The sequence below is a fragment of the Hylobates moloch genome, unplaced genomic scaffold, assembly GCF_009828535.3.
Source record: "Hylobates moloch isolate HMO894 unplaced genomic scaffold, HMol_V3 SCAFFOLD_16, whole genome shotgun sequence".
Taxonomy (NCBI): Eukaryota; Metazoa; Chordata; class Mammalia; order Primates; family Hylobatidae; genus Hylobates; species Hylobates moloch.
Window position 1 is genome coordinate 32,700,151 of NW_026652291.1, and position 14,592 is coordinate 32,714,742.

The 14,592-nt window shown below is 45.4% G+C and overlaps 1 protein-coding gene across 2 annotated transcripts in view; it reads left to right on the forward strand.

Annotated features, from left to right (window-relative positions):
* The window catches only part of DPF3 (double PHD fingers 3), a 281,914-nt gene that overhangs the window by 238,326 nt on the left and 28,996 nt on the right, over positions 1-14,592 (forward strand). The window lies entirely within an intron of this gene.

Here is a 14,592-nt window from a genome sequence, read left to right on the forward strand (position 1 = left end):
AGTTGTACAGTTTAGAGATTTTTAAAAAAATTCAGTTTATTCTTATTGATGACCAGTTGTCTATTACATCACATTCCTTTTACCCTTCTTTTCTAAGAAACCCAAATCACTCCATGTAACTAGAACCATATTTAAGTTTTATTATATCCCTAAATCAGCAGTTTCAGAACTTCCTTTCATTAAAAAAATCCTTCCAGAATTTTAATTTAAATTAACCTTTTAAGTATTTTTTATATAGATTTTTACAAATTTTTTAAATTAAAATTTTTTGTGGATACATAGTAGATGTAGATATTTATGGGGTACATGAGATGTTTCAATACAGGCATGCAATGTGAACATAAGCACTCATAGAGAATGGGGTATCCAGCCCCTTAAGCATTTATCCCTTGAGTTATGAACAATCTGATTATACTCTTTACATTATTTTAAAATATGCAATTAAGCTACCACTGACTACAGTCACCCTACTGTGCCATCAAATAGTATTTTATGTTTTATATGCATCTTACTTCAGAGTATACTTTGTAAGAGAGTTAGGCTGGCTTTTAAGTATGCAAACACTACTCGCTGGGGTCATGGTTGTTTTCTGGTTTTGTTTACTTTTGTTGGGTTGGAGAGGAGGTTATTCTGAATAAGTGATTTTTTTGCCTTATCATTTATAATGGGGATCAGCAAATTTCTCCTGTAACACACCAGATAGTAAATATTTAAGGCTTTGTAAGGCAAACATCTGTCATAACTACTCAGCTCTGGGTGAAGCATGAAAACAGCTGTAGAGGATATGTATAGGAATGGGTGTGGCTGTGTTCCAATAAAACTTTATTTACAAAAATAAGCAGTTGGCCAGATTTGGCCCACAAGACATAGTTTGTTGATCCCTAATTTAGAAATCAGAGTATTGCACTGCTTAGTTGGGGGGGGGTGGTGGTGGTGGTAATAGGACATTTTCTAAGCTTCAGGACTAAGGAAAGAGAATTTCACATGACCAGGTGAAAGGCTACTGATGCATTTCATGATCGGTACTGTAAACTATTTCATGGCCAAATGCAAAAAATGTTTCACAGCCAGAAAAATCTCACCACAAGATTTTGGAAAGCTGTTTACTAGTTTTTCTAGTTTTGGTACAGAGTCCAAACTGCAGTAGTGCCATGTTTACTAGAAGTGTCTATGAATAATCCAGCCATGTGTAACAGTGACTCTCTGTTATGGACATCACGACTAATATTATTCATCTCTAGTAACTTGGGTCTTATGAGTTAAGTGAACATAGATGTTAGAGTTTCATCTGTATGAGACAAATGATAGGGGACACTGAGTGGGGCCCAACTTGGGAGATGTGGAGTTGTTGCCATTAGAGAATTGGTCTCTTTGCGGTGAGCACAGATTCTTTAATGGCTGTGGCTCCTTAAAGTGGTTAACTATGGAATGTTGAGGATGTTGCTGAGATATATTTCTTCCTAAGTACTCAGATTCTTCATATTCAGAATCACACTTTCCCAAATTCTTACTTCACCTCCCAAAACAACCAATAAGATAACATCTTCTTCCTTGGATGGTGGAGAAGATTAATGATACCAGACCTACTACTGAATTGAAACCTTCTTACTAGTTGCACATGGAATGATCCTGAAGGGTGGTCGATGAGCTAGTCACGATAGGTGGTAGTAGTCAAGCTAAGTTTATTGAAGAGACGCTCTTTAGCCATTGTTAGTGGATACTCCATTGTGCTGAGAGGATCAGTGACTTTCAGACCTCAGGATAACTTTCAGTGGGGTTTATTGCTAAGTTCCCCCAGTTACCTCCAAGTTTCCTGAAAAGGGGCAGTGTTTGGGATAAGCATGTTAAATATCTGCTTCATTTTTTCCAAGCTCTACCCTGTGATCACATATGAAGTCACCCAGAAGTTAGTTTTCAGGCATAGACCAGGAGGAGAAAGAGTCTTCAGACTAAAAGAAAGTGCTATGCTTTGTATTTTATTAAACATGCTGTGAATGGCACACATCGTTTGGTTACCTGATATTTCTTTACACCAGACTAGGAAATACTTTTTTGAGAGGTGATGACAGTGGTCATCAATGGTTTGGTGTCAATCTGCTTGACTGGATTATGTTGATTGTATTATTGGCCATCATCTGGCAAGGCACAATTATAGCTGAGATAGATCTGGAAGTCATAGTGGAACACAAGCTGGAGGAGTACTGTGTTGTTTATTTTTAAGAAAGCATGATAACCAAGCTGTGTTAAACTGGGAATGATGTGGAAGGTCTGGGAAGCAATGCTTCAGCTCTATTTAATATTTGACACCACTGTGTTTGAATTAGCTGAAAAAGACTGTGGAAAATCCAAAAAGTGCAGAAAAGCTTATTAACAATATGTTTAACAGGATGAGCAATAAGCCCTTTAAGGAAAGGTTTGTGGATTTGGGGTTGTTTAACTTGGGGAGAAGAATTAGGGGTCACTTAATAGCTGTTATTATGTGTATCACTGAGATAAAGGCACTGACCAGTTACATTTGGTCTCCAGGGAGCACAGGAGAAACACCTTGGTGCCTAAAACAAATAGACAAGCAGTTCTTTTGACACCAAGCATTTTAGACTGTCGAGGCTGATGGGGAACTCACTGATAGCCAAGCATTTCTCTTGCATAGAGTTCGGGGCATGGGTTAGATGACCTCTTGGGGTCCCCATTTAGTTCTGTAATGTTTTGCATTATAGCTAGATGACCTGGAAGAGTTGGTGCCTAACTCACAACCAGGAAGTGGGGAGACGTAGAGAAGGTTAGTTTCACGGGTATGTATTATGATCACTAACTAAAATTACATTTCTAGGCTTGTTTCTATTCACACTGAAGCAATGTCTCAAGTCTTTTGTTGACTTCCATTGTTTTGGTAGCATGAGCCACCAGCTGAAAAGTGAATGCAGTGGCAAGACACATTTTCCTCCAGAGAAATGCCAAGTATGTGAAAAAGAGACAGTGAGAAGAAACTGTAAGGACAGTAAGGCCAAAAGGCCACCAGGTGAAAATAGTTCTGCTGAAACTCCATCTGAATTCCACTCCAGTTTTCATCTCATTGGACACCACCACATCCAACATCCTCCTTGGTGCATGGATTTCATAATTGCTCACAGGACTTGGATATTATTCTCAGCATGATTTTGGTTGAATGACCTCACTAATATTCATGGTTGTCTACTATGTTGTCTCCAATCTGGGGAGGAAAGGTCTTATTAGAAGACGAATTTAATTATATATACAATTTATATATATATATATATATGTTACATATATAGATAAATGACAATTCTGCTTCAGAAAAGAAGTGATCGGCATTCTTTCTAAATAATTTTAAAAAGAACTCCTTCAGAAACATTTTGCTCAGTGTTTGATTTAAAGAAGTAGCAAGGATTGTACCACATTTAGCACGTGAAGTGAACTTTCTGTGGACCATACATATTATGGAGTTTGGGGATGGAGATAACTTATGTAAGAAAGAATGTAGTATGAATTGCCAGCATGAACATTTGTGCTGAAACTTCTTCTTGGCTGAGTGATGGGTACAGAGAGACTGGCAGTTTGTAATCCTGAAAACTTCTTCAGTTAAAATAGATTGTTTTACCCTCCATAGATCTCAACTTTTTGTCCATAATTGAAAAAATAGATCAATGTGTTTTGACCACATGCTGCTACTTTGTATAATGACCCTCCAGTTACTGGTTTTCTTTATACTACTTATAAATGAATCAAACATTTACCAAATGTCTTGTGTTGCCATAATGTGCTAGGTTCTGCAAGACATAAAAGAAGCAAAGGGGAACTGGATTAACCTTTTGGGGGATACTTTCTATGCATTAGTTACTGAGTCTAGGCTTTTTATAGATATTAACTTGTTAAAGCCATATAACAGCCCTTTGAGATTAAGATTACAATTCGTATTTTACAGAGATGGAAACTGAGGCTCAGAGAGTTTGAGTTGACAAAGGCAGTAGTGATCGCTGGTAAAGTCTGATTTTTCCAACTAAGGATTTTTCTGGCTCTAAAGCCTTCACTGTGTAAGATACCTTTTCTGTTCTGGAGGAGGTGAAAGAGGTGGTTGGCATATTATTCAAGACAAGACCATTTAAAATTAAGTGCCAACTTGGTGCAAAATGTGAGTGCCAGGTAGGCTCAGGAAAGGGACCAGTGCAGGTTGGAGTAGCGGGGGAAGTATAGAAAGAGGCATAGAGTTGGGGTAGACAAAGAGAAGGCAGACCACTGAGAGCAAGAGTGGGAAATACCTGAGCAAAATCTCAGAGGTGTGAATGGGCCCAGGAGGCTTGGAGCCCGAGCAGAGATGAGCGTGAATGGAGTGGAAGGAAGATCCCGGGCTGCTGGGGGGAGTCACAGGTATGTTACGAGTGTCCACACTGTGGTGGGGCTTGATTCACTAGGGCATTAGGGCACTGTAGGAAGGAGGAGGCTGGCCACGAGCTCTTGAGCAGGATGCATGTGATGTGTAGGATGACTGTGTGAGGACAGCTGAACTGGGCATGTTAAGGAGTTTGGGTTTGTCTACCTTTCCCCACAGGTTGCCTCTGATCCTGTCGTGGTTGTAGGATCCTAGACCTCGTGGGGAAAAGAAGTGATCAGCACTCCTTCTAGATGTAGATGTCATAACAGAACCCCAGTTTCTCCCGTCTTCTGGGTGATACTTACCCAACTGATAAAATCTTCAAAGTGCTGAGTGTCAATTCCATGGGCATTTCCCACTAGTTATTATTCTGAAATCAGAGAAACTACGATGATACTACCTGCTGGGTGGTAATGCATTTGGAAGGAGTGTGGGATATCCTGAGACGCTGGCTGGCTCCAGAAAGATTTGTATCTGACAGGCCAATTTAACTTTGGGATCAAAATCTATGATTGTTCTCCTAGACAAGTTGGAAAAGGGTGTATTTGAAAAAGCACCCTCTATCTAGACTGATAGGTCACTGAATGTGATGCGAGGAAAAGAGAGGAAACCAGGCTGAGATGCTGGCCGTGAAGCTCCTTGGGGTCTGACCCTCAGCTGATTTACTTCTCAGAGGACTTGAAAAGGGCTGAGCTTGCAAGCCCTGACTTCTGGCTTCCATTTCCATCACGGATTCTCTTTGCTCTTCACCTCACCTTGTTGGTAGGCTCCTCGCTGGCCCCTGAGGCCAAAAGAGGTGCAGCCATGTGTGAGGAGTGTGCACTGGGAGTCAGGGGATCTGAGCCATCTACTCCACGGAGGCCCTCCCTCACATGCTGAATAATCACCGGTGCACTCTCAATGTAATCTTCCTAGCAGCCTTGTCAGAAGTTATTGTCCCACTTAGCAGATGAGTAGACCAACACTAGGAAGGGTTAAGTGACTCAGGCCAAAGCTACGCAGAAGCAATAGGGCCAGACTAGACTCTGGGTCTTCCTTCTGATGTTTGCATTAGTGCATGTGCCATTGCATGTTACTCCCAATAATGTTCAGTGACAATTGTCTTGCTTACGCCTGGCTGAAAGTGGCAGAGCATTGGACTAAAGAGGTTATTTGACAGCATGGAATTGAAACCCACAACAGAATAATATCCATCCTCCTCCTGAGGAAAGGAAAAACAATTGGATGTGAGCCTCCACACTGACCTCTCTTCCCACCCTACCCACCCCTGCATCATGTGTGCAGCACCTGGGCCTTGTACAGCGTGGTCTCACCCAACCCTTGCAAACTCCCTCTTGTTCATCTGCCTTCAGATTGTAATGTTTGTGTAGATCTGGTACAGCCTGCATTCTGGGGCCCACTGTTAATTGTGCATTCAGTGCAATGGGGCAATGTTCTGTTTTATGCACCCACCTATGTTACCTACATACTGGTTTGAAATTTCATGGTGTGCTCTGCGATAAGCACCCCAGGTCTGCCTCTGAGGGCCATATTAGGGCTATTGCAGCCAGTCCTCTGAGTTGATTTTGCCCAGCAGAGGTTGAGAAGGTTGGCTCTAAAGGAAGTGTCTGTCTGCTAAATGGCCCAGGGAGAGAGACCTTGCCTTCTTGCTTCTCCTGCCTTAATTTCAGGAAACTCTCTGCAGCTTCCCCCGCCTCCCCCCAGCACCATCCTTCTGGTCTCTGCTGTGCTAATCACAGCTCATTCTGGCTGCAAGCCTCATTTGGGGAATGAGTGCTCTAGGACTCCCAAAATGTGAGGAGGGAAATTAAGGACAGTTGGCCAAATGAGTCAGCCCACCACCACCAATAAGTCATGGGGACCACCCCCCTCTCCAAGCCTGGGAAGCTTTGTGGGGAAGGGCCCTCTGTCTTGTTCAGGGCTCACTGGGAAAGACTTTCCCCATGGGCTTTACCTTTGGAGCAGGTGGTGCCGGCTTTTATTCCAAGAGAAAGGGAACCAGGCTCACTGAGAGTCAGTTCCACGTTACCCCAGGTTCTCTAGCCTCATTGTCCCTTGTGTGACAATCCTGTGACGTAGGGGGTGTTCCTATTTTATAGCTGGAAAACTGGTGTTGAGAAAGTTTAAGTAACTTGCCCAGGATCAGGAAAATGCACATGTGTAGTAACAGAGTCGTGCCAGCCCCAGGGAGAACCCATCCTGGCTGTGAGTCCTGTTGCCCATTGGCTGCTCAGTGACATGGAGTTATGCCAGTGTGCAAATGAGCCTGAGCTTCCCAGCAAAGGCAAGCTGGGTGGTTGCAAAGAGCCAGCTGCTCTGGCCAGCCTGCCCCATGCTGGGTAGCTCTGTGGGACCCTACCACGTGGCTGGCTGTGAGAATGTCAGGAGGGGAGCAAAAAAACCCTCAGCCCCTGGCAGGACACTTTTCCTCTCCCCAGATTTCTTTGCCTCTTGTTACCCCATTTTAAGGACACAGACATCATTTGGTTGTACTACTTCAAAGGAGATTCCGTCTCCATCTTTGTAAATAACGAATACAACCTGGTATTAGTCAGATGATCTTGAAAGTTCCCAGATGCCATTTTGGTGAGAATGTGACATTTAAAAAATTACTTTCTTCTTCCATCCCCCTGTCATTCTGCCTTACCTCCATTGCCCAAACGCAGGAGCGCTTCCTAGAGAGGCTCCCTTTCTGTGAAAGCCTTTGGAGCTGTCCGTTTTGGAAACTTCTCCCTCCTAAGAGGCTGGGAAAAAGAGAGCTGGGTGCAGAGCAGACAGTGCCCAGGAATATTTTGGCCCTGGCTTCTGATGTGCATTCATCCTTCCGGAAGGCAGGGTCAGGGAGGGGTCAGTCGCTGGCTGAGGCCCCAGGGGCTCTTATTTGCTGTGGTGGCTGAACAGGAAGAAGGAGCAGCCCCGGAGCATGATGCCAAGATTCCAGACCCCCTGCCCGCCCCCATCGTGGGCCACCTCCCTCAGGGGCCAGGGCCATGCTGCAGAAAGACTTAGGAGACCTGGTTACAGTTCCAGCTCTGCACCACCCCTTCCTGTACCCTGAGCAAGTCACTTGACTCTTAGAGGCTTGGTTTCCTTCTGAGTCTAAAGAAGGCGTTGGACTTGGTGGTCTCCAAGATTCACTCTGGTTCTGACAGTGTCTGAGTTGATCAAGTGAGGAACCCATGATAGTGCTATCCTCTTTAAGAAAGTTGTTTGCATTTTAACTGGGGATTTTTGGAAGGGTGGTTTTTAAGCCACTGGAGCATCATCAGTGGTGGAAGTTTCAGGCACTGTTCCTGGGTGTCTGTGGAGGAGAGATGGCATTTTATATACCTCCCACCCACACATGCTGATCCTGTCTTGGAGGGAGATGCCTCCTTTGTCCTCTTAGCTCACCCATACCTGTGACTCCTTCTGACCCCCTAGCTCCATCCACCTTTTACCTTGAAGAGGCAGATGGAGAGGCAGCATGGTTAGAATTCGAGGGGGTATCTGTGTGGATCCAGGGTACCTATGGGGTGTGCACCTACAGAGAGCCACTGGTCATAGCATTGGCTGGACCCACTCCAGATGAGGCTGTGTTGGCCACAGGTGCTGCCCTATCCTCAGCTGTCAGGTGCAAAAACCCTAGAGCCTGTCTGACAGAGAAGGAAACAGACAGCAGAGAGCCATCGCCAAGATCTCCTGGCCCCCGGGGCAGTGCTGGCCTGAGTCTCTGGACTCGTGGCTGAGTAGAGTGCTCTCTACCAAGCCAGGCTGCTTCCTTCAGCTGATCCCTTTATCCAGTCTCTTTTCTCCCCTTTTATTTCAGGGAGCTGATTAACTTCTTTGTGTTTTCAGCCTTTCTAGATCCTCGCCTTTAACTCTGTCGGGGCGGGGTTTGGAAGTGGCCTTGACCTGGTTTTGCCCTGGGGTCATTCAGGGAGTGCCTTTAATCCTGGATCTTAGATTAGCTACCACGGCTGGGATGAGCAGTCCCCCCTCATCCCCAGGCCACCCTCTGGGTCCTCATGTTTCCCTCAAGGGCAGCGTGGGGTGTGGATGGGGCGGGAGGGTTGTGGAGAGGAAAGCAGGACTTTAGCACAGGTGGGCATGTGTCTACTGCCCCAGCCCTCTGGCAGGGGAGGCCACCGGATGGTCAGAGCCCAGTGCTCTCTGGAGTCTGCTCATCAGCCCCTCAGCCTCCTGTGTCAGGGGAAGGGTTTCTCCCAGTGCTGGCTTCCTGTGGCCGAGCGGTGTAGTGGTTACTTACATGGATGTTGGTTGGAATAAGATACGGGTTTTCATCCTGTCTCTGCCAGCAGTTGGCTGGGTTGTCTTGAGTAAATTACTTAACTATTCTGAGCTTCAGCTTCTTTGTCTATAAAATGGAGACAATAATACCTGAGTCACAGATTGTTTTAAGAGGTAAACAAGGAAGTATGTTCAAAGTGCCTAGCACATAGGAAGCGCCTCATAAAGTTGTAGCAATAGTACTAATAAATTAATACTCCCCCCCCAGGGATAAGTCAGACAATTGAGTTTCTGCATCTTTTAAAGAATTTGGCCAGAATTCTGGTCAAGCTCCTGGATAAGCAAGAACCAAAATCTCTTTTCTGAGTTCTTATTCTTTCACCCATTCCTTCCAGCTCCCTTTTTCTTTGTCTTCTGTCTTCTTTGTCTCCTTCCTCCCTCTTCTCACTTTGTTGCTTGTCTCTGTCTTCACTCTTCTGGAACCTGTGATGACCTCTTTTCTTTACTTATTCATGATCCAAAGTGCATCCTGGCAGTTCCTAAAGCTGGTGCCATTCAACTAATTTTCTGCTTGCTGTGAGTTCTACCTCCTGCCTCCATAAAGACTCCACAGCCCCCCAGCTGAAGGCTCCCCTCCTGGCTGGCAGGGTACTCATCATCCCTTGGGATGAGGATTTTCCCACAAAATCCTTTCCCAACTTAGGTCATTTTAACTTTCTATTCTTTGGGTTCCCAAGTCTGGAATTCAGAAAGAGGTTCATGCTGGAGATATAAATTGGGAATAACAAGTGTATAGAAGACATCAAGGGGAAGTGAGTCCACATAAAAGGAAGAACTGGGAGAAAGGGAGAAGAGGAGGATTCAGCAAAGAAGACCAAGAAGTGGCAGCCAGCGAGGTGGGAGGAGAGCCAGGCGAGTGTGTGGAGAGGTGAGAGTGTGGAAAGGAGAGGCATGGAGAGAACTGGCCCTTTCCAGTTGTGCTAAAAGAAGAAGAAGCAGAGAAATTGGACACTCAACAGAGGGGGATGCTTGGTCAGGAAGGATCTCTTTGGAAGATGGGGGCTTTTATGGCTTGTTTGTATGCTGGCTGAATGGTCTGCTAGAGAGAGAGAGAGACATTGATGATGCAAGAGGGAATAACAGCAGGAGCAAAATTCTCAGGGTGAGAGGTAGGGATCCTGGTGCCAGTCGGCTTTGGGTTAGGAGCTGAGACCGTTCGTTCCCGGTAATAGGAGGGAGACAAACGTAGGGATACAGAGGTAGGGAGCTGGGTGGGTGTGGCATGGAGAAGACGCGATAGTTTTATTCTTTTTTTTTTCTTTTTTGAGACAGAGTCTCACTCTGTCACCCAGGCTGGAGTGTGCAGTGGAGTGATCTCAGCTCACTGCAACCTCTGTCTCCCGGGTTCAAGCAATCCTCCCACCTCAGCCTCCCGAGTAGCTGGGATTACAGGCATGCACAACCACACCTGGCTAATTTTGTATTTTTAGTGGAGATGGGGTTTCACCATGTTGGCCAAGCTGGTCTCGAACTCCTGACCTCAAGTGATCCACCGGCCTCGACCTCTCAAAATGCTGGGATTAGAGGCATGAGCCTCCACGCCTGGCACGATAGTTTTATTCCGATTGCTTATGTATTTTTCAACTAAATAAGGAGAGTGTGAGGATGGGGTATAAGATATTGGAGATTTGAAAAGATAGAGAGAGATGGGAGAATAATTTGACTAGGGAAATATGGGGACAATGCCAAGATCTGTGGTCACCATTGAAACCATGACTGCTCAGCACAGTGGTGTATTTTTCTGCACTTAGTATAGGCCAAGAGGAGGTGAAGAGTTGGTCTTAACCGGAAGTTGAGTAAGTAGGAAAAAGGGGTAGAGGGGTAAGCAGACACATGCAAGGCTGGATGTGGAATCTAAGATGGGTGCATGAGCAGTGATGATGCGAGAGGAGATATGGTGAGAAGTGGCACTGTCCATGGACTGGAGCTCCTGGTGAGATTAAAGAATTGACGGTGTCTGCCTCACTGCCCTCAATAAGTTAGGACCAATCTTGCTACTGCTAGCCATCCCCTCGTGATTTTTGGCTCAGGTATATTCCTCTTAAAATAGTTGAATAGACACTAAAATAGAAAATGGTCAAAAGTAATGCTTGTTCTAGTGCCGTTGAATCCATTTATCATTTAATAGGTGCAATCTAATTAGGTTGCAAAGATACTCAAAGCTTCATAGTGAAGCAATGGAAACCGTGTCTTAAATCTATCCTAAATCTTTCCTACTACTCCAGTTGAATCAGTCCTACAAATACGGGAATGGGCATTTGTGTTTGTTTTTAACCCTACAAAGGAAATAATCTAAATGCTTTGTCTTCTAAAAGATCTTATCTTGGGGAGAGAGTATATGGTGCCTGTCTCAAGTTGCTGAGAGAAGCTAAGACCTCCTGTTTATGCAGGAGACCCACAGGTCTCTGGCAAGCAGAATTGCTATCGGGAAGACAGCTTGTGCCTGGACACTGGCCAGTATGGATTGATGTCCTTTGCATGCAACAATCACAGGCCTGTCTGAAACACTTACGGGTATGTCGAAGTGGGCTATAAGGTTGAAAGAAATACAGAATTTCTGGGAATGGGCATAGAGGTTTAGTGGTGCCAAAACAAAGCAGAAGAGTGGTAAACCTTGGCCTTTTGTTCTTTTAAAGTTTTCCAGCTTAACAAAGCAGTAGTACATAGCCCATGGTCTTGATCCTCATAATAGAAGAAGGATGAGGTGGGCAGGAAAGGCTTTCGAGCCCTCATCAAGCAAGGCTGACTCAGGATGAGAGTGGTGGGAAGACTTGGCTGAGGTTCCACACGCTGCATTATAGAGCAGCTTGCTGATGTGCAAGAGTCCCCAGGAGACGCTGGCAGCAGAGGGTCTCCAAGTGTGTCCAGGGCCATCTGCATCTGAGCCCCCTCAGGGCACTAGCTAAACAGGCAGATTCCTACCCACTCCAGGGCAGGGGAATTAGAAGCTTTGGGGCCTGAGAATCTGCATGTTTAAAACATCTCTCCTGGTAATTCTTCTGAACTCTGAAGTTTGAGAGCAGCCGGGTCACCAAAATGGCATTGCTGTGGCTTGGAGAAATGAGACCAGTGACGGACATTTCCACTCTGAGATCCTTGTTCTCCAAAGGAAAAATTCCCCATGGAGGCAAGGAGGGCAAAAGAGATGGGTGCCTGAGATGTGTGTTTGAAGGAAGGGGGTGGAGAAAGGTCTTCAGGGAGATTGAGAGGCCTGGGTAAGCAGTAGTTTTCAGGGGCTAAGAACTTAAACAAGGGAATCTGATTTATGAGCAGCCTCCATGGGGCCTCATCCACCAGCAAAGTCAGACTTGTTTTAGTGGTTCCAGCCTTGGAGTCCTGCCCCTGACAGTGGCCAAAGGGCTTCTATGCAAGGTTGTGGGCATCTTTCTGGATGCACTTTGTAAAGGCAGTGCACTGGCGATGCTGAAGGCACTCAGGGGCTTGGAGTCAGGTGGACTCCACTTAGTGGCTGCAGAGCTGTAAGCAGGTTCCCCATCCTTCCAGGACTGTGGTTTCCTTATCTGCATTAGACGGTAGAGAAGGCATCACAGAAATGAGGTCTTTTGGATTGGACTTGGAGGATGAATAGAAGTTCCTAGGACAGGCAAAAGGTGGAAGTAGTAGTTTATTATTCTTTTATTCATATCTGCATGGACACATTCACTCCTTTGATGAGAGTTTTTTTGGTGGAAAGGAGAGGAGGGAAGTCAGTGTGGAGAGAGTGAAGACTGAGTGGGTGTCCCAGAAAGGGAGTGAATTTAGAGAAGGGCATCTCAAAATACCCTGTGCATGCGAATCACCTGGGGATCTCGTTAAAACTGCAGTCCCTAGGTCAGATCCGGGGTGAGCATTTCCAACAAGCTCCCAGGGGATGCTCATGCAGGTGGTCCGTGGGCCCCCTTTCGTGTAGCCAGAGTGTAGACAACCTGTTTGACAGGTTTGGCCATTAATGGGAGTTGAGAGATAGTAAGAGACTTTTGTGTGCAACAGTGCAAAAAGAACAGTGGTTTTTTTGGGGGTTGTGGGTGGGGGCTGGGGGGGGTGTGGGGGGGTGGGGGGGGGGGGATGTGGCAAATACTTTTCTGTGGTATGGTGGGGTTGGGGTCCATGGTGGGAAAAGAAGAGGAATTTTAAAAGGCAGCTGTGGCCAGACAGCAAAGAGGCTTGCAATGCTAAGAAGCTTATTTCATGCTGCAGGCAATGAAAGACAGAGGAATTACTTAAGGAGGAATGGGTTGATGCCTTCTAGCTGGTGGAGTAGAAAAAATATTCACCATCATTAAAAAATCCCTTCTTACCAGCCTGGGCAGCGTAGGGAGACCCCATCTTTATATAAAATTTGAAAATTAGCCAGGCATGGTGGCACGTGCCTGTAGTCCCAGCTACTGGGGGAGGCAGGTAGGGGGGCATGGATGCTGAGGAGGGAGGATTGCTTGAGCCAAGGAGGTGGCAGGTGCAGTGAACCAAGATTGCACCACTGCACTCTAGTCTAGCCTGGGTGACAGAGTGAGACCCTATCTCTGAAAAAATTAAAAACAAAATCCCTTATTAGCATCTCTGTTTTCTTTGAAGACAGAAGTACGTGACTGTAGCAATACTGTGAGTCCAACCAAAAACATGGCCACCATTTGGTTTGGGTCTTAGCTGTTATGATAGAGTTTCTGCCTCATGGAAAGGAAAACAGAAGTTATATGTCTGACCAGTGACCTGCTTAAGATTTGAGTCCTTAATTCTCACATGAAATTTTAACCTATTCAGCTTAATAGTGCCTAGCTCAGGGATAGCAAGTTGGTTTCTTCTTGTATGCAAACTCTAGACCAGTGACAGCCACTTGGAGTGCTGTGCTGAAAAGGATCATAAGGTCTTATCCATGCAGAGTGGAAGACAATGTTGAATTGATTAGTAATGTCTGCCATGGGTATGGGATAGAATGGTGGTATATGTGCCACATATTTAGCTATCCCTGAAAGGAGGTCAGATTTCTGGTGATGTATTCCTAATTCCCTCACACCTAATGCTCAGGTGAACCACAGCCATTTTAGAGATGGTTGGTGCTTTCATTTCTCTGATTATGGAATGGAGTTTGTCACTGCTTATCCAGAAGGGCCTCGTGAATCTTTGAACCCTTTTGAGGCTCTTGTCTACCTTTACAAAGTGCCAGGAAAGGCCCTCCTGCTGCACTACTTTAATATTGATGGGTGTTTTTGTACCGAATAGACCAAATAGACTATATGTCTTAGGGCATCATTTCTATTAAACCTGAAGACAGATGCTGGTAACTGGAAATAGCCATTGATTTGCTTTCTCTTGTACTATTCCAACTCTCTAATTTCTCCAGAGGAAAAAAAGAAAAGCCCATGTAAAAATCATCCCCTCTAGCTTTCTAAGTAAGCAGCGAGATCAATTCTCATTCAGGAATTTGTTGGATAAATATTTGTTTGATTGTCAGGAAAAGTGGATTAATCTTAGACGAAAATTTGGCCGATGGGAAACGGATCTATCAGTTGGGTTTCGTGATCACAGATACAGGAGGAGTGCAGACCTGGTGCTGCCTGGATGTTGGGGCTTGGAAGCAAATGCAGAGGTAATACGACGCCAGATGGTGCCGGGTTTTGATGTACTCCCATGGAGCTCCAAGAATGTTTCTCCCGTATGCAGTGTTGGCTCAGCGCGATTGCTGTTTCTTCTTTTTGAGGGTGTTGAAGGACATCAGGTGCCTCCAGGGCTCAAGAAACCTGGGTGAGAGACTTCAGAGGAAGCTGGTTGTCACCATCATCATTCTCATTTTCCATTCTCCTGCCACTGCAATTTGGAAAGTGAATTCATGACTTGGGGAATCGGGAGGTGGAGAATCAAAGGGGGAAAAGGATTAAAAGGAGCCAGTGAGGCTTCATTGGGGTCTCCAGTGGGGG